Here is an 8,055-nt window from a genome sequence, read left to right as displayed (position 1 = left end):
TTACTATATCGTCTCGGCCCCTCGGGTTCGCACACGGCATAGGAGTCGTGGCCTGATTCGACGACAACGGTTCATCGCCCGTCTGGTACGGGAGGTAAGTCCAATCGAAACACCCGCGAATCTCCTGCAAGCGGGTTACTGTCTGCCTTAAGGTGATAATTGTTTGAGGACGAACCGGACTGTCTTTATTTTCCTAGTAAAGGGCAAGGCCTGGCCTAAACAAGATAAGGGTTCGGATTTCATCACCTTTCTCTTCTTTCCCGCCTTAGGAAAACGAAACCAAACGCGAACCTAAGCTTTAAAATTTGGAATAGAACGAGACCGATAGGGTAACGAGCTTAATAGGAAACTCGTTCGAAAAATATTGGTTGCTCTTTAAGCACACTCCAAAGTTCATGATGGTTTCTGTAAGTTGAATGCGTGGCTGCGCCACCTTGTTATAGCGGTGAGGCCTTGGGTATCAAAGCTCCACTGAGCTTCCCTCGCCTCAATTCAACTTACTTTGACTCGGATTGATTCCATAGGGGTTTTCTCAAATTGCAACGAATTCCCTTTCGAAAGATAGAAGCTGGTCTAGAAACAATCTAAGTGGAGCCATCATGCTCTTTGTTTGCTAGAAATCTTTAGGTTTGTTTTGGTGGAGTCGAGTCTGCCTTGTTTGTGGTTGTGTAGAATTCCCTTGCAATTAAGAATGTCGAACTGGTATGATAGAAGCCAATACAATGAGTATCGATCTGAATTTGAATATGGACATCATCATTTTTATGACCATCGTGGGAATAGTAGTTGGGAACGCCAACCTTTTCAAGGTTATGGTTCATACCATGGTGAGCCCAATTACTATCCACACATGCACCAGTCTTACGAGCAAGAAGATTATAGTACTAGTTCTTCGTCTCTAGAGGATACAATCAAACTATTGAAAAGTAGTCCTTTTTATGATCCTTCTGATAATTCCCCTTTACTAGAGTCAACACGTAAGTTAGCTGAGTCGACGCGTAAGTTAGCTGATATGAATAGTATAATTATAGACGAAAGAACTACAATAATGAGTGAACCTTCTTTAGAAGACCACCTCAAGCGGATAGCTGAGACGAACGAAAGAATTGCTCGAAATTACTTGAATTGCCAATATAGTGTATCCAATAATACCCTTGAGAATGAAGATAGTTATTTACACAATCAAGAGAACGAGGTTATAATTGGTAACACTACTTATTTAGATAAGGTTCAATCATCTTCGTACTATTATGATGATGAGGATAGTAGTGATGAAGAATCTGAAATATGTAGGCATAGTGATCAGGAATCTAGTAATCCAATTGAGCTTTATAGTGATTATATTATTTCTACTTCAAATCCAAATAATTTTTATGATTATTCACCTATTAAAGAGGACGAGGATTTGATTAGGAATACCACCGTTTTAGACGATGTAGTATTTCCTTTTGATTACGAAGCCGATAGTGGTTTAGAGGAACGTGTTTATTCTGAAAATGTTGTTTTAGAGTCTAGCGACTCAGAAACAATAATCTTGAATGAAGAACATAGACTCGTAGAGATGAGTAAAGATGCACTACCTGATAAAAACTTAGAAGAATCAATTGACCACTTCCAAGAATCTGATGATCTAGAAATTAGGGAGATTGTGACTAGTCTATCTAGAGACACTGAAAACTCTAAGTTTGGGGGTGATTATCACTTTCCTAGTGCTTTACCTTTAACTCTCAGAAAGTCCCCTCACATAGGACTTAATATCCATGCCTCAACCATCTTACAAGATTATCTTCATACTAGGTTTCCCGAACCTAATGATGTACTGAAAAAAGTTCAGTCGTTAGAAACCCATCCTCTAGTTGATGTGGTCTGCCCAGGCTATGATACCCAGATTGACTTTGTTTTCCCACCAAATAGTTTTCTTCCAATTGTGGGAACGTATAGATTTCAAATGTGTCACTTATTAAGTTCTGAGACTAAGCCTAAGTACTTTAGGAAATTAGAATCGACACATTTGCTTCAGAATGACCACTACTCTGACTGTGGTCAACTTTGTAAGTCATACCTAATTGACTTAGAGGATCCTAAATTATTTAGGTTATTTTGTGACTCCAGTTCTTATCTGAGTTTTTCCAGACTCTAGGACCTAAAATTTGGATCCTACCTATGAGGAAATGCATCCGAGGAAAATAGTCTATTTAGACCCCTTCATAGAACCTGAACCTGAACCGCAATTAGCGATAGTTATCCAGAAACTAGATAAGGGCATGCTAGTCTTGTACATTTTCTTGGTTCACTGCAATTTCCTTTTGTCAGCTCTTTTTGGTTTTAAAGACCCACAGTTATTCCGGCTACTGTTATACGGTTCGAGTTGACTAAACCTTTTCTAAGTCTGGCTGAAGACTTTAAACTTAGCACTTTTTGGGAGGTAACCCAATCTCATGCAACACGGTAATATCCTTCCTTAACTCTTTTGCTTCAAATGTAACCGTTTCTCCTTGTTCATGCTTTTAATTTCATCTTTAGAACATTGAGGACAATGTTAGATTTAAGTTTGGGGGTATGGGAGAAACTTTTTAGTTGCAATAAATAAACTCCAGAGCCTAGAAATTTACGCCTATTAAGGATAGCACTAACCAATCTAAGTGGATGGAAACATTTTTGTTTTAGGAGCTGAGGAACCAATCTGACTAGATGGAAACATCTATAGAGTCTATTCATAAAAGCACAGAGCTCAGGTGTTAGAAATAACATGATAGTTTCGCCATATCTTGTCGAGTCCTTTTCACTTTCTATTTTTAGTTTTCTTTTATTTCAAGTGATTTGGTGGGGCACACGATTCAAGTTGTTACCTTTGCTAGGGTGAAATAGAGTGACTGAGTTACCTTTTCAAAAAAAAAAAAAAAAAAAAATTTAGACCGGACCAGTTAGACCAATCGGAATAAGTATTAATACTTGGATAGCAATATGCGTGTGTTCTCCCTGTTTCCGTCGCCTAAGCAAGCGTGGAATGCAGGACCCTTGGGAACTATTGTGTAATCTGCTGACAAGAAGCATGCGCTTGGATCAAAAAGATCTATTCATGCCATTAAGTTAAAAAAAATAAAAATAAAATAAAAAAAATGGTTATTGTTATGTGTAGTCAACTGCTGGTTCCCTTGTATTTACCAGTTTGTTGATCTAGATTTAAGTTATTGACCACTGGTTCCCTTGTATATGCCAGTGTGTTAATATTAGTCAGACCGGTATCTCAGTCATTTAGGTTAGGTTCATCTTGGCAGAGGCCTTCAGACAGATATGGGAAACACCGTTCGCTTTTCAACCATCTACATTTTTCTTTTTCCATCTTCTTAATCTTTTCATGTGATTAGTCTGACTCCGAGTATGATGTCCATCGTGAAACTATCTTAGTAGAGATCTGTCACTTATATGAATTTTAGTATGCTTGAGTGCAAACTCGTGTACAGCAATTGGAATTTCGCATCAGGGTTCTTCCTCTTAGAGTCAATAATTGTATGCCAACCAAGGAGGTTCTTTAATGCTTTCCAAGATTTTTCGTAGATAGCTAGGGTCTGGAGTATTGGTTTTTGTGGGTACACCTCTGATAAACCCACCCGAGATTAACTCGGTCACTTTTCAAGAATAAATTTTGCTCGAGGACTAGCAAATAATAAGTTTGGGGGTATTTGATAGACGCATTTATGTGTCTATTTTGATCTCTTTTATGTATTTTATTAGTACTCATTTGTTCTCATTATGGTGTTTTTATGTTTGTTTAGGTGTTTTTGGAGAAAATACCCTTGTATGGAAAGAATTGCTCAAAAAAGTGATGATTTACACCCCGGAGAAATGTCCTGGAGGCGCCCCAGAAATGTACCGGAAACGTCCCAGAAATGTCCCGGAGGAAACCAGAAAAATTACTATTTCAACCCAAGAATTACTATTTCTGCCCAAATTACTAAGGGGACACCAAGACAGGATAGGGGGACACCCCTCTTCTTCATTTGAATATCGATTTTGGCGGGAAAAATGTTCACAGCACAGGAGAATTTTCGATCGAAGAAATGAAGTAGTGGCATGCCGATTCAATGGCTTAAACTCATTGGGTATCTTCTTATGGGCTAGAAAGGAAGGTTATGGGTCTTTAGATCGATCAAATTTGGCTAAATAACTCACAAGAAGAAATCAGGGAAGCACGAGCATAATAAGAACAGTTCACGGGATTACGTGATTTGGAGAATATTTTTAGCGTGTTAAGTGCATGATTGATGTACCGAGCAGTAGGAAGGAGTGTGTAGTTTTTAAAAAAGGAAAGAAATACAGCTTATAACGCGTGGAGAATCATTTCAGAGAAGAAAATATTCGGAAGATATTTTCTTTAAACACCGAGTAATGAAGATTATATGGAGTAATTGAGGGAGATTCAACGAGCTGTAGGTGTATAAATATGTTCCCTGGGAGTACTAGAGAGGTTGTCGAGAGTTTGGGGGCTTGAGGACAACTGAGGAGCAAGAAATCACCATGAACAGCAAGCTTCCTGCTGCTGTTTTATGCTGCTGATGAAGATGAAGAACACGAAGAACAGACTCTCAGAAACCGTCGTTCTTCAACAGTGACAACGACAGCGGCTCGTGGGTCTTAGGTGTGGGTCTTAGAACCCTAGCGACAACAACAGTTAGATTTTATCGTTTATTCTGGACGCCTTTTGTGCGTCGCATATTACAGTTTCACACCATTTTCTCTTCTTCTCTTTATTGTAAACACCAATTGAGCTTAATAAAATATTTTGAGAGGTATTTCACCATGATGAGCTAAACCCAACATTGGGACAACGGAGGAGGCGATTTTCCTCATTCTGGTAAATTCAATTTATTCTTTTTATGACTTTTGCATTGATTTAAAATTGAAAAATGATTTTGATTAATTAGTTATCATTTTATTTGATGCGGCATGCTTGCTTAAATGTTTGATGTCCCATGCTTACGATTTATAACTAATATTCTGAGAATCTATATTGGCAAAATAAGAGTCCTTACATTTTATGTTTTGAGCGATAATTGTTAAGGATAAATAAAATGTACCATATGCATGAGAATTGGCCAAGTCCTTAGTCCCAGTAACTCTCTACCAATTTGTCAATATTTGTATATATATTTATTTTCTAAAAAAATCATCCTTCACAAGTCCGAGAGTTTGAACCTCACTACTACAACCACGAAAAATCAATAATCAATTGTCTCGACTCAGTCCATAGAAAATCACTTTCCGTGAAAGGACTTATAAGTGGAAATTTTTTAGTTTGAGGTATCTTTGGGTACCCTCGTCTTTTCAGGTCTAAACGACCTATAAAAGGGAGTGTTGAAAATTCCGTGCAGGAACCTTGTGGTTAACATATCATTGTTCATCCCAACACAATCTAATTATGTTGAAAGTGCATCTTGTCTCACGTGCCCGAATTTCAAAGAGACAAGAGTTGTGCACAATCGGGTTCTAGGGTCAGAACTATTTTATTCCTATTTGAATTTTGAAATTTTGGTTTTCTGTTGTTCTTTTCATATCCTAAATGATATTGAAAAGTTTTCACCCTATTTAACTAATAAAAGGGGTAAAAATCGACATTTCTACCCTTTTTAGGGATGTTTGTGTTGATCGTTTAGAACCTTACTACTTTGTATATAGGTTCCGTAACCCTACATTCCTTTTCATTCCATGAAATTTTTTTCGTCAAAAGGCTGCTTGTGGATCTTTTGTGTTTCTTTCACAATCCCATATTTGAATGGAAAATCCAAGCATCATATCTTCTGATGCAAAAGATGTTAATATGATTGTTAAGCCATCAGTCATGAAAGAAAAAGATAAATCCCATTCCTTTACAACTTTGAAGAGAAAAAGGAAGAATATGAATAAACCAAGGGGTAACACCTCAAATCTTCAGAAGTTTTCTGGTGTTCTTGAAGAGTTGAAAGTAACAAGGATGGAGATAAAACAAATAAAGGCTATTGTTCTAGGATCTCTTGAAATTCAGAAGGCCCTGGTTCGACAACAGTCAAGAAGGTTTGTTGGAATTGACTCCTTTCTTCATGAATCTTATGTTCCCATGTCTGTTGACGACAAGGAGTTCGGTGACGATAAAGAATTTTTCAAGAATCTTAATGTCTAGGAAACTTCTTATGATAATTTATTATTATGTTTTAAGAAGGATAACTAGGGTTTGGAATAGCAAATATTGTGATTACACATAGCTATTTCAACGATTTTCATCTTGCAATGTTTTTAGATTTATTTATTTGAATTCTAAATTATTTGGAAGATGATTTTGAGGTATTTAATCTTTTTGATTTTATATACTGCAATTGTTTATGAGATGAATGCCTTTACGTACGTGACCAATACTTCTATCTCATAATTGCTCAAAAGTTAAGTCTATTATGTCTTTATGCAAATATTGAAAAAAATATAATGAACTTTTGAAAATTCCGCAGTATTGATCTTTCCCTGATCCACTTTATGTGAAAATATTGTATGGCTCTGTAAGTTTTCTTATGTTGAGAATTTCTGATTAAGTTAATCAATAAGATCTTCTTGTGGTTAATTTATTTGAGTTTATTGGATACAAATCCATGTGATTTGTTAATTTCCAAAGAAATCCTTCTTTTCTTATAAAAGTAAGGTCGCTCATGTTGTTCTCTTGGGAATGACATCAAATGGGGGAGAGTTCTTAATTGAACTTGTGCTTAATAGCCATATCTTTGTGGGGAGTGCGGCTGTGGAATATTGTAGGAGTTATCTTGTATCTTTATAAACTCCTTGATGAAAACACTAAGTTTCGACTATGTGAAATCATCGAAACAAAGTTGATATGTTCTTTTTTAGTCAGTATCTCTTTGAGAATTTCATTATGATCCCGTAGTTTTCATACCCTTGCAAATTTATATTGACAAAAAGGAGGAGAATTATTTGGTAGTTCACATTACATATATATGGTTCACGGATCATTATGTAAGAGGGAGTGGTTTTCACTGTGAGATGGAAGTATTGACTAAGGGGGAGTGATACATATCACCATAGTATTATTTCAAAGTTGTGATGTAATTGGACTTTGATTCTATATAATAATATTATGACATTGTATAACAATGATTGAGAACATCTGTATTCTTATTGTTATGGCTACGGATTTTCAACAATAATGATGCTGAGTTGAAAACGTTCAGAATCTCTGGAGTACTTGGAGTAGCGAAGAATTCAAGGAATGTTGAAGAGCCAAGGAAATCAAGCATGGTGGATGAGAAGCTACGGAAGTTTGAGGCAATAACAGGTCTGTGATGCCCTTAGATGTTCTGGGACGCACGCGCGCTACACTGATGTATTCAACGAGTATATATCCTTAGCTGACAGGCCCTAGTAATCTTAGAAAATTTCATCGTGATGGGGATAGATCATTGCAATGACCTTGGATGGAATGACCAGACTACCGGACCCTTCAACAATGTTGAGCGTTAAAGCCGTTGTTAGTAGTATCTGGCGAGATTCCCTTTTGGGTGGTCAGCCGTATCCATGGATTCTTGTTCATGTGTACGGGACATTCTCCAGGGTCAACTCTTTCGATGGCCATACCCTCAGCATGCGAACTTGTCACACCATCGGCTAAGCAGGAGGGACTACGTGTATGCTATCGTGAATACGTAAACCCAACTAGAGTAGTGTTACCCCTCCTTGATCCGTAACCATTGCGGCACGGAATGTGTCAAACTTCTTGCCTACAGGTTGTGCAAGGCTTGGACAGGACGACGTAAAAACTATGTTCAACTTTCGGGAGCTTTGTTTCCTACCCGACCTGGTACTTGATACTGGAAAATGGTTTTGGTCTTTGGTCTTAGGATGAGAAGCTACAAAGTTTATTTATTTTTTAATCCATTTGTATAGATAGTTTAGTCAATAAAATTGACAAAGGGGAAGATTTTTAGAGCACTGCTCGGTCTCGCAAGCGTTGCTATCTCAAGCTTGTTTGTCAAGTTTAGTTAATCAAAACTATATACTTGATTTCTAGTCTACTTA

This window comes from Papaver somniferum, unplaced genomic scaffold (genome assembly GCF_003573695.1).
Source record: "Papaver somniferum cultivar HN1 unplaced genomic scaffold, ASM357369v1 unplaced-scaffold_33, whole genome shotgun sequence".
Lineage (NCBI taxonomy): Eukaryota > Viridiplantae > Streptophyta > Magnoliopsida > Ranunculales > Papaveraceae > Papaver > Papaver somniferum.
Note: the sequence above shows the minus strand (reverse complement) of the source record.